General features: G+C 39.0%; 1 pseudogene; it reads left to right on the top strand.

The window, feature by feature from the left end:
* Window positions 1–6,383: 6,383 nt before the first annotated feature.
* Window positions 6,384–14,538, top strand: LOC144251232 (protein FAM107B-like; annotated as a pseudogene).
* The last annotated feature ends 482 nt before the right edge of the window (window positions 14,539–15,020 follow it).

The following is a 15,020-nucleotide window of genomic DNA, read 5'->3' as shown; positions in this document are numbered from 1 at the left end:
GCCCAATGTAGTCTGCTTTGGCCTTGCCTTATCAGGGATTTTCTTTTCCTTCCTTCACTTTCTACCTCCCTGTCCCTTCTCTGTCATCCTTCTAGGTCCAGATTGAAAAAATGAACAGAGGCCAGGACTAGCTTCATCCACATAACTTCTTTGTCTAAAATAGTAGACTTTCAGTGTATGGTCATCTGTTTGGTTAGCACATTACTTAATGAAGAGTTATATTAGTGAATTCATTTGTTGGGATTATTTAACTGCCCAGTTTGTTAAGCATTTACCATATGGGCAGGTACCATGCATGGTAGATGTTTTCCAGAAGTACTTTCAGTGTTTAAAACAACTCTGGCACTGTAGGTATGTTGGTTCAGGTTTCCAGTTGTGGAAATATGGTTCAGGTTAAGTAATTGGTATAAAATGGCATAAATAACCTAAGCAGGATTCTACCTGGAGTGACTGGTTCTCAAACCTGGGGCACTTTTTCATTATACCACATAACTTCTTGTCGAGGACAGTTTAAGATGGATGAAATCACTAATTTGTAATAATGCAGCAGGAACCAAGTAATTCTAGGTGGTAATTAAAAGAATATTTTTAGTTGTTGATGGATCTTTATTCATTTATTTATATGTAGTGCTGAGAATAGAACCCAGTGCCTCACACATGTAAGGCAAGAACTCTACCACTGAGCCACAACCCCAGCCCTCTAGGTGGTAATTTTAATAGCCATTTTATATTAGCTGTATTTATGAAGGTGTAACACACCTACAGAGAAGGACATGCACCAAAAAAGTACCCGTAGATGAATTTTCAGAATGAACACCCCTGAGTAACCAGAATCCATGTCAGGAAACAGAACACCATACCCTAAGAGCCCCCCCTCTTGAAAAGCCTTCTCCTCATTATTTACTCTCAAGGTAAACATTATCCTGATATCCAGTACTCAAGGGTGTTTTTGCCTATGTTTGAATATTGCATACATATGATTACCTAATAAATGCTCCTTTGGGCCCTCTTTATTTCAGCATTGTATTTGTGAAATTCAGCTATGCCCGTGCTTGTGTTTTTCACCCATTCATTCTTTTTTTTTTTTTTTTAAAGAGAGTGAGAGAGGGGAGACAGAGAGAGAGAGAGAGAGAGAGAGAGAGAGAGAGAGAGAGAGAGAATTTTTAATATTTTATTTTTCAGTTCTCTGCGGACACAACATCTTTGTTGGTGTGTGGTGCTGAGGATCGAACCCGGGTCGTACGCATGCCAGGCGAGCGCGCTACCGCTTGAGCCACATTCCCAGCCCTTAAATTCATTATTCTGCCTGTCTGGAAACTCTGGGTACTGAGAGAGATTGCTTTGGATCTAAGAGTGCCTGCCCTTTTCAGGCTGATGCAAGACTGGAATTTACCAGCCTCCAATCCTAAGTATTTTGGGTTTCTCGAGGTCTTGCCAGAGGATGCCAGAATCTCCTAGAAACAGAATGGGAAATAGATTCTCTGCAAGAAATTCCTGGAATACTTTTAATTTTTCATGAATTGTAGTAGTTCAAAAATGTTTAGGGCTGGGCTGTAGCTCAGTGGCAGAGTGCTTGCCTAGCATGTGAAGTACTGAGTTCAATCCTCAGCACCACATAAAAAATAAATAAAATAAAGGCATGCTGTCCATCTACAACTATAAAATTATATATATATATATATATATATATATATATATATATATATATATATATGTTTAGACTGGTTATAGTACACCTGTAAACTGTGGGCATTGCTATAGGATAAATGGCTTTTAAATGGAATTCAAATATGAATGCTTCCAGGGAGAATTAGATTTTTAATATTTAAGTAAACAAGAAAATTACCATAATCTCTGTTATGATTTTTAAATCTCATCAGATTAGCTTTCAAATTTTATCTGTTTGACTTAGAAATATGCAAGGATAGAGCCAAAGTAATATGATGGGGAAATTGCTACAGTGTGTGTTTATGAGCCCAGTTGTGAAAGTGATCAGCAGATGGCTGTTTACCTGGGAAGCAACCAAAACGAAATACTTGGGGTAGGCTAGAGCTGGGTCCAGAATGAACTTTGAAAGGGAAGGGGGGAAAAAAGCAAAGACTCAAAATCCATCTGTTAGGATGGGATTTCTTGGTCCTTGGGGCTGGCCAAGTTTAGTAATGACTTTCATTTGCAGAACTTAAAATCAGAATTCTTATTGGGTGGCAATTTTAGGTATGGTGTTAGTATTTGCTAAAATGCAATTCTGTTATTATTCAACTGCCTATAGTCTCTCAGGGAGTTCCATTCACCTCACCACAGCATGAAAGGCCTTTTTTTCTTGCTACACTCCAACACCCTCACTGGAGCCATTAGAACCATTAGCCATGGAATGGAGCACCTTGATAGTGTGATAAACCTTTTTTGTGCTTTTTAGCAGCTTCTTAGGGTTGTAGCATGAATGCACCTGGGAACCATTGAGTTTACTAGCCAGAAAGTCTGTGGGCATTTCAACTGAACTTGTGTTTTTGAAGAATCCAAGGCCTAGAGAGAAATAGTTTTGTATTCAAGGTTACTGAGACCTCTTAATAAAACATTTGAAAGTGTTGGTGTTATCGTTTGGCTAGTAATAGCTTCTACTTACTGATTGCTCACGTATTTGTCAGGAATTATATATAGAGAGTACCTACATGTATGTGTCAATCAATTCTTGCAATGATATTCATTGTAAAATGGGAAATTGAGGTTCAAAGAAGGTAAGCTGTGTCTAAGATTTCAAATCAGTTTTATTTCTCCTTCATTGAGCAGATCCTAGTTTTCTTTCATTGACTTGATATTTTTTGAAAAGTTACCTTGTGGATCAGTGACTTGGCCAGTAGAGTATGACAAGAAAGTTTTTGTGCTTATTTCTAGGTGATGTTTCATGTAGTAATACCACCTTGCAAAGTGCTTTCACTTCCAGACTTCTGGATTACTTGATGCCCTGTGCAGAACCCTCTGCCTGGCCTACCAGCCCTTTCAGCACTGTACTTAGTTAATATCCCAGGCAGTTCAGGGGCTCCCTCTACTGGTAGTTAATCCATGACTTTGTTATTTTATTGAAGTAACATACTGGACAAATACAATAATTAAAAAGGAAGAAGAAGAAGGAGGAGGAGGAGGAGGAGGAGAAGAAGAAAGGTGTAACCACAGTGGTCTTTGTGGTGAAAGGGATGGTAAGATTTATGTTCCAACCATGAATCAAAAGATGGTAATCAATGAGTACCAGGAAAAGAGAACAAAGAAAACTCCATTGTTGTTAGAGGCTGGATAGTTTAATTGCTGGAAGAGCTGACATTTATCTGGATTTGAAAAGACAGAGAGATTTGGCTTTTTGGAGATTCAGGAATGGAGCAGAAAGAGGGTGATCATGCATGCTGGAGGGAACGGAGCTTTCAGAGGCATGATGAGAGAGTGAGGGAAAGGGAATCAGAGGAAACTAAATCTAAAAAGTGAAGTTAAAAAAAATCAGTCTGATCATCACCCACTCTGCAGCCATCCTGGGCTGAACCTCTTCTGGAGGGTTATGCTAGCAGCACCCTGATTCTTTCCCTGCCTTGCCTCAGTCTATTCCAAACCCAACCACTGTAGCAGTGACCTTCGGAGGCAGTCTTCTGTTGATTTGGTGTCATGGAGATTGTCTGTGGGTTAGAGCTGAGAAATAGGTCCTTTTATGGAACCTTGTAGCCATCTTTTTCTACTGATTAACTAGAATGAAATTGCCGTTGACTCTTTAGATCACTGACTGCGTAAATGTGTGCGTGGTGCAGTTGAGGTTTAAGGCAAGGAGCATGGTGACTGTGGACTGCATATTGGTCAGGCTGGCTGTGATGGGTTCCCTGACTCACCATGAACAAAGTTTGTAATTCTCTACTTGGTTAAGTTTGCAGGCATTCTAGGGTAGTCTCTAAGAAATGTTTGGGGTAACTTGTCACATATTCCTTATCCTTCAGTAATTTTGAGTCTTGATATACAGTGATATAAATATTTAAACAAAAGATGTAGCTACAGTTCTTATTTAATTGACTTCCTCTTTGGATTCTTATTTGTTTTATTTTCAAGTTGTTGGTATAAAAATATAAAACATTACAGTTTGGAGGAGAGACAGGTTTTAAGATGAGAGGACATTGATTTTAGTTTTAGCTTTATGCTGCTGGCAATATAAGTGGGCACAGGATTTAAATTTTATTTCCCCATTTTATTGTCTGTTAAGTAAATGTTCTAGTTCTTTTATTTGTAAGGTCATTGTCAAAATCAAATGTGGTTTTGTACCTGCATGTGCTATATCCAATGATCTCTGTAATTGCTGGCTGCCACTTTGTATAGTTTCTAGTTAGATGTGTTAAGAGTCCAGTAGTGTCTGGGGACACTACAAGGATTTGTGGAAACTTCGTTGGTGTCTTCAAAACTCAGGCCCTGCTTTGATTTTTTAGTGGCTGCTGCTGCCTGTGCTTTTTTATTTTAGCTGCAAACATGTCTTTGCTCTCTTCTAGTGTCTCCCACACTCACATGTGCCAAGGATGTACAACCTGCCTCCCCTTGTTCACCCTGCTCCCATCTTTTTTCTGTCACACCCTTCTTAGCTGTGTGCTTGTGGGCCACCTCAATGGCACTTACTTGCATTTAGGAGCTCATCCATGGAGGAGCTCCTTTTTAGTACAGATTTCATTTAGTTTAACATTTATTCAGTGCCTTGTATTAGGCATTTGGTTGGCCGGGGTATCTAAAATTCTGGGGAAGAAATTCTTCTTGCCCTGCAGAGAAGGACAAAAATATGTGGTTAACCTGTGTCAGAATGCATTTTGTACTGTTAGTACTGTTGGTACTAGTGGGGAAGGTGGCAGTGTTGGGTGTGAGTTGTTTGGATATGCCTCCTCCTGCCATGCCTTTCTCTATTCTCTAATCATTCTTCTCTCTAGGGGAGTGGAACTAGCCAGGCTGTAAGTAATTGTGTACCATGGACTTTGTAGAGAAAGTCACCATCAGCTAGTCTGTGTAAAGAGGTCTGGTATCTGATTTTCAGTTTGGAAGTTGAAGTCACCACACCCGAACAGGAGACCATAAATTACATTGTAATTGTAATTATCATGAAATACTGGCCAGGTTTGTTTTGCAGGCAGGGGAGCAGTTATGGGATCCATACCACGAGTTGAGTCTCGATGTCCACAGTGACCTGATGCCAGCCTTGGCCCCTATCTGCAGCCTGTTGCTCAGCCAATCCTGTTCACCTCACCCCAGCCCCCACAAGGGTTTTTTGTGTCTCACAAAATGGGACTGGTATTCATAGGGCACCCACTAGGTGTCATGCACCACCTTAGGGAGCTGCAGGTAGGGTAGGAAAGAGGGGTCCAAATGCCCTATTCCCCAGGAACTCCTCTTACTGAGAAGGACACATATACTTGAGTCATGGAATAGACAACTCCAGAGAGACCAAGAATCAGGATGAGAGGAGGCTGAGGCCTGAAAGGTTAAGGGACTCTGTCCAGGCACTTTAGCAAGTTGTTCCTTCTGTGAAACCCCAGTGACTCCATTCCCCTTCCTGCCCCAAAAGGCTCTTGCTGCAAGGTCTCCTCCCTCCTCTCTGCTGTCTGCCTTCCTCTGGTCCAGCCTTGAGGATAGAGCAGTGGAATGAAAACAGGTCACCCTTACCCTCAGGAACTCATGCTCTGTACATTCAGTCATAAATAAGTAAATTTGGTAGCATAGCTCACTTGGGGAAGTGCTGGGGTTGGACTCTGGCTTTCAGCAGGGCTCTCAGGAATTCAGACCCCTCTGAGCAGGTGCCACTGGAAGACAGAGCTGAAAGGATCTGGGCTGGAAGAAGCCCACGTGGCACAAGTGAAGAGATGAGGAGACGTGACCAGGAGCATCACAGGTCAAATTAAACTGCTCTGGAAGTTTCTGACCTTAATGCAGAGTCAGGACTTGTGAGTTTCCAGTGCAGATTCATTTGCTGAGACTGAAGGGACCTGGTGCCCAATGCTTGTTGCAAGATTGCTATTGTGACATGGTAGCAGGAAGCATCCTGTGTAACCACAGCACAAATATGAAAGGCAATGACTAGAATCAAGACACTACACTCCTCTGCCCCATAGTCTCAGGCATCACAGAAGAAAACCACTCTGTTCCTCACTCCTGTGTTCCCCAGTTACCTTCAAAACACTTGGGATGATTTGCCGGTGATGTCCCTGATGTGGACCTGGGAGGGTAAAATGTCTAGTGTGCTGGACTGGGCACAACCAGGTTTCTGCTTTGAGAGAGAAGTCTTGGCAGAAAAGCCTGCAAGTAAGTCTTCTTTTTCTCTTTCAGATGGCCTTCTTGAGGATACCAGCCCCAAGGACTCATATCTCTTCCCAAGAAACATCATGGATGAGCCAGACTACATGGAAGATGACAATCCATAACTCATTAGGCCCCAGAAATTGTTCAATCCTGTCAAAACATCCCGGAACCATCAAGGTCTTCACAGAGAACTCCTTATGAATCTAAAAAGCTACCATATTTTATGGAGCATGGCTTCTTTACAGGGATTTTAAGATAACCAGATTTATCAATGATTGTTTTTACAGAGGCTTTGAAGAGTTTTTATTTCTTGACAATTCTCAAGGCTTCCCTTCTCTGACCCTCAAGCCAGGTCATCCCTCCCTGAAGTGAAGCCCCTGCTGCAGCTCAGTTTTTGTTCCTTCGAAAATGCACACACATTCTTTAATTTGGGTGTAAAGGGCTGGGGCAAAGATATAAGAGAGGGAACCAAGTATAAGAGAAATATGTTATTTCTTAAATTTGAAATCTCTGAATTTCCCCCTTGCTTTGGGGGAAGTATTAGAATCAAATGTAAATCCTGCCTCCACTAGCAATCGGTAAGTGGCAGGGAGAAGTCTCTAGAGCCTTATTAGAGTGAATAGATTAGAGTGTTTCTTCCTTATGTTCTTGTTTGTTTGTTCTTAAGTTGTATTTTAAATAATTATTAATATTTTTATTAACTTTTTAGAAGGGAGCATAATATATACAAATTTGTATTTTTACTATGTTTATCTCTACAGACTGCCTTAAATTCTATTTTTATTTCCATCCCTGCTGTGTCATCCTGAGAAATTTAAAAAAAATTAAATTTAAATTATATTATATTTTTAAATTTTAAATTAAAAAAAAAAGCAAAACACAAGGGTTTGGAGCATTTTCACGGCAGTTCTTCCGAGTTCACTCCTGGCTACCAGAACTAATGACTCCTGTTCCCGGATGTCTTTCTAGACATCTTTCTCCTCCTGGATTATGGGATTGTGACTCCCTCATTTTTGTCTCCGGCATGTGCTATGGATCTGTTAGATTAAAGTTTATTTAATTGAACACAATCTTGATCATTTTTAGTAAGTGCTTACCTTCTGCCTGTTTTTGCTGCACAATCAAAATGGAAAATATGGATTTAGTACTCTCATGCCCAGAGCAACACACAACTATATACATTTCTAAATAAACCACAGAATTTGGAAGCAGGCCTGCTTGGGAAATTTTGTCTATATTTTATTGGAAGATCATCAGGTTAGTGGGATTCAAAGCAGAGTAGCATTTGTCACCCACTGGTTTTCTGATCTGAAGATGGAGCTTAGTTGAACTCTTAAGAAATATTGTAGCTCAAATTATTTTGTTTTATTTTCATTGCAAGTCTATAGAAAGGCTCCAAGTCAGAATAAAGGAAAAGTAAACCTAATTTTGTAAAATAGATCTTCTCTGGATTAGAGGCTGCAAATTACTTTCTAAAAATATACTTAGTGGGGCTGGGGTTGTGGCTCAGGGGTAGAGTGCTTGCCTAGCATGTGTGAGGCCCTGGTTCAATTCTCAGCAGCACAAAAAGGAATAAAATAAAAGCTATAAAAATATATAATTAGTAGCGTGATACACATCACTGCAGAACATATGGATTTAAGCAGTTGAGTCTTTCTAAATTTTCTAGAAAATGGACTTCCTTTCTGTCTGCTTTTGACCCTTTCTTCCTTTCCCTGTTTACATAGCTGACTCTTTAGCAGTCCCAGTGCAACTAATTTGGAAGAATGATGACTTTTGCTGAAGCACTGAGGTGTAGAGAGGACATTTGAGATCAGAGGTCATGAATCCTGAGTGTTCACCATTTAACTTGATGTACCTTATGATCTTGACCAAGAAATCCCTCTTGATATCTTTTTTTTCACCTATAAAGTGGGGAATAATATATTTCTTTAAAAATTAAATAGTAGCATGTATTACAATACCTATTAAAATACATGGCATATAAATGGTCAGCTAATCCCATCCATCTTCTCCCCATCTGGCATGCTGGAAAATTCCTATTTCTTTTTCCCTTTTTCTTTGAAAGATTCCAATCTGATGGAATGTATTTAAGAAAAAAAAGGCATATTTCAAAGTCAAAAAAGATGAATATATCTTGTCAATTGTAGAAGATATAAACAGATTTTTTTTAAAGACAAAATCTTTGTTTAGTAAAGTCTTTTTAAGAAACATAATCAGTTTTAGGGTGAAAACTTCTCAATCTCAGAAGAAAACTTTACTTTTATTTTTCTTCCATATCATGAACCCTTTGGAGACTGTGGAGTTTTTATTTCTATTTTAGTACCAAATAATAGGAAGCATCATATCCATAATTACTACCAGGCTTGATTACTGGTTTGTACTATAATGAAAGACTGTTTGCTTTTCTACAATTTATAAAGGGCCTTCCTTTGTTTTATCTTACCCAGTGATCTTTCCAGTAAACCAGCATGTTACCTTGCGATTGTCCCACTTTGACACATTAGAGAGAATTGTTTCTTGTTGAGGATACTCTCAAGATCATGAATAGATTTTTAGCATAAAAAAGGATAGAAATAAGCATGGGATTTAGGACAGTTTCTAGAGATAAGTATAGTAATTATATAAACTAGGGAAAGGATTGAGTAAATGAAAAGACCAGAGAATGAGATCAGCAAAAAACAAACGTGTAGCATTGACCTTTGCTCGCATAACTACAAATTTTGCTCAAAGCCTTGCAGCAGTTAGTTTAATTTTTTTTAAAAATTTACTTTTAGAGATTATAAGATAAAAACACTTACTGCTTAGGAGAATAAGTATTCAGAGATCTTCTAGCTCTGAACCTGTGCTTCTCTATTTTATCCTCTTTTTTAGATTTGGCTCAGTTTCTAGTAGCAGTATTTAAATTTCCACCTGGTCACAGTCTGCTTCTAGGTCTGATGGTTATGACCTTTTGTCAGATTTTTGGGTTCCATAGGGCCTTTATCAGTAGTACAAAAAGGCAGTTTTCAGAAGGCATTATAAAGCATTATATTTTTAGTAGTTGAAATGTCAGTATTGGAAACATCTTTTAAAAAATAAGAATCACACAATGGAATATTATTCAGTGTTAAAAGGGAATAACATTATGGCATTTGCAGGTAAATGGATGGAAGTTGGAGAATATAATGCTAAGTGAAGTAAGCCAATCCAAAAAAAAACAAATGCCAAATGTTTTCTCTGATATAAGGAGGCTGATTCATAATGGGGATTGAGGGGGGAGCATGGGAGGAAAAGATGAACTCTAATTATGGCAAAGGGGAGGGAGAGGCAGAGAGGGGATGTGGGAGTAGGAAAGGCAGTGGAATGAGATGGACTTCATTACTCTAAGTACGTGTATGAAGACATAAATGGTGCGACTCTACATTGTTTACAACCAGAAACATGAAAAATTGTGCTCTGTATGTGTAATATGAATTGAATTGCATTCTGCTGTCATAACAACATAGACTAATTTTTAAGAAAAGAAAAAAAATAAGATGATTTCTAACACATTAAGGGATTTAATTTTCTATAAAGAGTAATTTTTGGACAAATAAACCAGTTAAGTTGAGCATGTCCCTAATGGTTCTTTGTCTTGTACATTTCTAAGTGAGAGGTTTCTAGCTCCCTGAGTTTTCAGCTGAACTTTAGAAATGTTTTACCAGACAAATAGTTTCTCAATGAATACTTTGGTGCTGTACAGCATGGAAAAAGATAGGGGAGGTTGTAGCAATAACAGAAAAAAAGTATTTATACTTAAATCCATGCAGGTGAAAATGGCTAAGCCAAGAATGTAGATGAGGCAGGCCAAACCAGACAATTCCAAAATTTAGAATCACGCTGAAATCCAAATGCAGCCATCCCTTTCACCAAAAAGCAAAAACCTAATAGACCAGGAGCAGTTTGGCTTGGGGGGTCAGGCACGTGTGCTCTCTGATAGTTTGCTTCCCGGCTTCCTGCTCTTGCTGGTGATGTGTTCCTATTGAGGAGTTGACTTCATTCATAGCTTGCAAGCATGCTTGGGGTTGAGATGAAGATGCAGTGCATATGGGCTTTTCCAGTTTGCCTCTGAATATTTAGTGTGTTTGTTGATGTGAAGAAGAGTGAGGAAGAGAACCCTGTGTTTGTTCAGGTGTGGAAAGTGTGGGGGCGCACAGACCAAACTGTTAGTAACAGTTATCTCTGGGTACAGGAATGTGTAGGGCTTAATGAGAGCAGGTACTACCTTATATACTTCTCAGGGACACCAGTGTGTAGAATACAGTGCAGATGGTCCTCCCATGATTTGTTTAATGGGGCAAGTTTTGGGTGTGCTTTTACTTTTTTTTTTAATGGATCTGGATAAACTGCCTGACTTTTTTTGGCAAAGACTCAAACTGCACCTATTAAGTTCACAATTTTTAAACTAGGCTTTGCTAGCTCCATGACCAGGAAGCAGACTTGAGAATTCCTTGATCTTGGGTAGTATGAAGCCACTAGCTCTTGACTTCCTGTCAGTCATTAAGGGATTGAAAATACTTGTTATGTGTAAGTCAGAATTGATTGAAGAGAATCAAGTGTTCTTATGCAAGGGGTAATATTGTTATTTACAAAATTTGGAGGTGCTCATTTCTGACCCTCCATAGTCTCTGCATTCTGATCCACTTAGAGAAACACACAGGCAGTGCTTAATGTCTCCCCTTTGGCAGAGAAAGTTAAGTGACCCACTATGATAAAATATTAACTGAAGATCTATGACTACTTCTTGAATGTTACAAGTGCAGAATTTTTATCAGATGAGCACCACTTTCCTGAATTGTCTGTTACTAAGTATTTTATCTTATTGTCACCATCTTATACAATCTTTGAGCAGAAAATGAATACTATAGAATAGTTAAACCCATTTATAAACTGCAATGGAAAATCAGCTTAAAGTGTCATATATCAAAGTTCTTTCAGTGAGTTTTGCAGAAGAATGTAACAATAATTTAAGTGAATTTTGCTGGTGGAATACAGCAAAAGAAACATCTTTGAAATCTAAATTATTCAGATAACTAAATTCTTAATCCTAAAATTTATTCTCTTAATTCTGTCTATAGTGTTAAATCAAGACTTTTATTAGTCATGAAACTAAGAAGCTTCTTAGTCTTTTTTCAGATTATTTTAAGAAAGGTTTTCCAGTGATTAATGACTCTTCTAACTGATTAGCAAGAGTGCTCAAAAGCAACCTTTAATGTGCCTTTAATGTGATTTCTAGAATATTCTGTCTGTATTTTCATTCCTCTGTTCAGTTTTCGTAACTGTGAGGCAAACTATAATTAAATCAGAAACATGACCTGCTTCTTGTTTCTTTAGAAATTTGACCAAATTAATTTTTTAATTAAGAGTTCTGCTAATATTTGAAATTGAGAAAGTAGGACATATATATTATTTTGTCTTTTTGTCTTTATCATCAAAGACAGATCATACTGATCTTTACTCTGTAAACAACTACGTTGAAAATTTTTATTGAGATTTTTTTAAAAGGAAGTAGGAAAGTTGCCAGAATTTTTTTAAAATTACTGAGAAAGTGTAATATTGAATATTCGTTTATAGATGTGTTTGTGACACTTTGACAGCAGCTAATAAAAATATGCTCTTGATTTTCTTATAACCATAACACTTATTCTGGGAACTTCTACTGGATTTGCCAGTTGTTCAACTGACTCCTAAGTAAGTTAATTGGAGCAGTTCAAAGAACAACTGCCTGGGCTGATGTGCCGTCCTCCAGATCAGCAGTGAGCAGCAGGGGCAGGCAGTGGTGGGCAAGTGTAGTGCCTCGGTGAGTCCAGGCTGAGTCTACAGTCAGCCCAGTGTGAATCCCTCTTGAGTCAGGTGTAAATACACCTGTGCAGCATGAGTGTGGACCCAGCCATTATTGACCCTGTATGGTTTGACATCATCAGTGTGTTTCCTTCTCTATGGTTTATTTTGTTTTTATTTTAAATGCTCTTAATAAATTTTAACATCAAGTTGAGGTTGCTGATGAGCTAGTAGAGTCAGGCCAAAGTAAATAACTAGGGGAGACAAAAAGGAAGTGGTAGGTGGTCTTGTCCGGCATCCTGGAAATCCCAGCTGGAGAAAATCCCAAGGAAATGGCAAAGTACATTATTATAGTCAGCTACTTCACCACTGTGACTAAAAGACCCAGCCAGAACAAATATATAGGAGGAAAGGTGTATTTAGGGGCTCACAATTTCAGAGGTCTCAGTCCCTAGTAGCTGGCTGCATTCCTCAGGGCACTAGGTGAGGCAGAACATCATGTCAGAAGAGTGTGACAAAGGGAAGAATCTCACATTATGATCAACCAGCAGAGAGAGACTCCATTCACCAGATACAAAATATATACCCCAACACCATGCCCCCAATGTTGTACTTCCTCCAGCCATACCTTCCCAGCCTTCAGCTCCCACTCAGTCAATCCCTGTCAGGGAATTAATTCACTGATTGAGTTAAAAAGCTCTCTCACAACCCAATCATTTATTTTCTGAATATTCTTGCACTGTCTCACATGTGAGCTGTGGGGGACACCTCACATCCAAACCATAACAGACATAGAGACAAGGTGACTCTAAGCTGACATCAAACATAGACAGGAGTCCTACTTAAGAAAGTGTCAATGGGTCTTTCCTTTGACTTGGCTCAAACATTTCAGATGGAGGGTTGCTAGTGAATAGCCTATTTTGGTTTTGTTTCTCCCCATTTAAAGAAATGGCTACCTAATTTATCTCTCAGAAGAGTAGAGTTTCCTTGAAGCCTGAATTTCATGCATTATAAATAAACCATGTATCTGAGGTGGTCTAGGCACAAAGAACTGTAGACTGACAGGAGATGATTTATTGCTGTGCCTGGCCATGACCCTTGGAAATGACATAATCTTGGTCACAGAGACTGTTGTTTCTTTTTGGGATCTAAAAATGGAGAAAGGAAGAGGTTTCTAGGGTAGGAAAAAGTTTTGTGCTAACCTGTCCCTGGGTTGCATTAATGCATGAGGTCAGAGGCTATGCCTCTGGAATCCTTCCCCAGTGGAGACTCCTCGGGTCCTAGGCATTTACCTCTCTGTGGTGGGTACATATCATACCCATTGCATGAGGGTACTTCCCCACCTATCCCCATCTCCATCACCCTGCTTTGTATAGTCTAATGTCTTGCACATAGTAGGTGCTCAATACATTTTTATTGAATATGGATTTTACAAATTCTTTGGAAGATATTCTTGTCCTTTTTTTTTGATGATGGTGAGTTTCTGAGCACCCCCATTAACTTAGCTTAGGAGTAGGTATCAGAGGTGTCTGATTCTTCAGACCTCTTTTCTGTGGCTGATACCTTCAATTACAATTTTATTCATGATGAACATTTCTCATTTTACATAATGCTTTTTTTTTTTTTTGCAGGGGTCTTGCCCCTCAGAATAAACCAGAATTACAGAAGGTGATAGAAAAGAGACAATGAGACCAAGTAATCAAACATAAGGAAGATGAAGCACAACAGAAGAAATCTGACCTGAAAATAGAACTTTTAAAATGGCAGCAGAAGTTGGAGCAGGTAAGAGTGGCTGAGGGAAAACATTCTTTCTTATTTCTAAGAAATAAGGATGTTAGAGCAAGCAGAATCTCCCAGACATATCAGATATAATCATTGTTGCCTTGAAAGAAAAGAAAGAAAATGTCAGCAGATGGCTTATATTACACTTGAGGCAGAGAGAGGAATTCTATTGGAGACCTAAAAGAAATGCTCAAGGCAAAGGCAAATCAGAGAAATATTGCTGAATAAACAGAGTACTGGAATAATTTAATGCAGTTCAGCCTCACTTGGACTCCAGGGCAACTGCGTGTTCTTCTCGGGATTTTGTTTTCTTGGCTTTGACTTTTTCATTCCTGTCTTCTCTTGCTGTCATTGGTAGTAACAAACCGTTGGGTGCTGCCTCTGCAGAATCAGTCATTCATCACTCTCTCCCTCCCTTGCTTTCCTTCTTTCTTTCTATTGGGGGACCAAGAGAGAATTTCTTCCATTGGAATAAGAGGAGTGCGTTGAAAGTCTCTCAGTTTGTAAATAATTTTCCTGGTTTAGAATTTCATTTAGATTGAACTTGAGAAGCAGAAATTGCAAGAAGAGCAAGAAAATGCCCCAGAGTTTGTGAAGGTGAAACGCAATCTCAGGAGAACAGGCCAAGAGGTGGCCCAAGCCCAGGAGTCCTAGGCAGAGGCTGTCTGGAGACCTGGTGTGTCCTGCCATCACCACAATAGCTGTGTCTAGGTGCTTCCTCTGCATTTGTCTCAGGGCCACAGCCCCTGGAGAGAATTCCAGCCAGCCAAGAATTTTGACTATGACAAGGATTTGATTTGACTTTACTACAGTCTGGATGGATAAATTATCTATGAAAATTGTAGTTCCCATTCGCCAAGTGAAGGACATTGACCAGCACGTAAGTTGGAATAATGGACCTGTGTTCAGAGACTTAAAGCAAAAAAAAAAAAAAAAAAGGAAGAGGATAAGAGGATACTGGAAAAAAATCTTGAGAGCTGCACTACTTGTTTTTTTTTTTTTTTTCCAATCTGAGTTCAGTGGAGCAAATATTATTTTCTTTGAAGAGCTAAAGAAAATGTGTTTATATCTTCTTTTGGATATCTATAAGATAATTTAGATTACATGGAAGTGCATTTAATTGGTTACATCCAATA

The sequence above is a fragment of the Urocitellus parryii genome (genome assembly GCF_045843805.1).
Source record: "Urocitellus parryii isolate mUroPar1 chromosome 10 unlocalized genomic scaffold, mUroPar1.hap1 SUPER_10_unloc_1, whole genome shotgun sequence".
In the NCBI taxonomy this organism is placed as follows: Eukaryota; Metazoa; Chordata; class Mammalia; order Rodentia; family Sciuridae; genus Urocitellus; species Urocitellus parryii.
The sequence above is the reverse complement of the archived record's forward strand: the minus strand, read 5'-3'. Positions and strand labels throughout refer to the sequence as shown.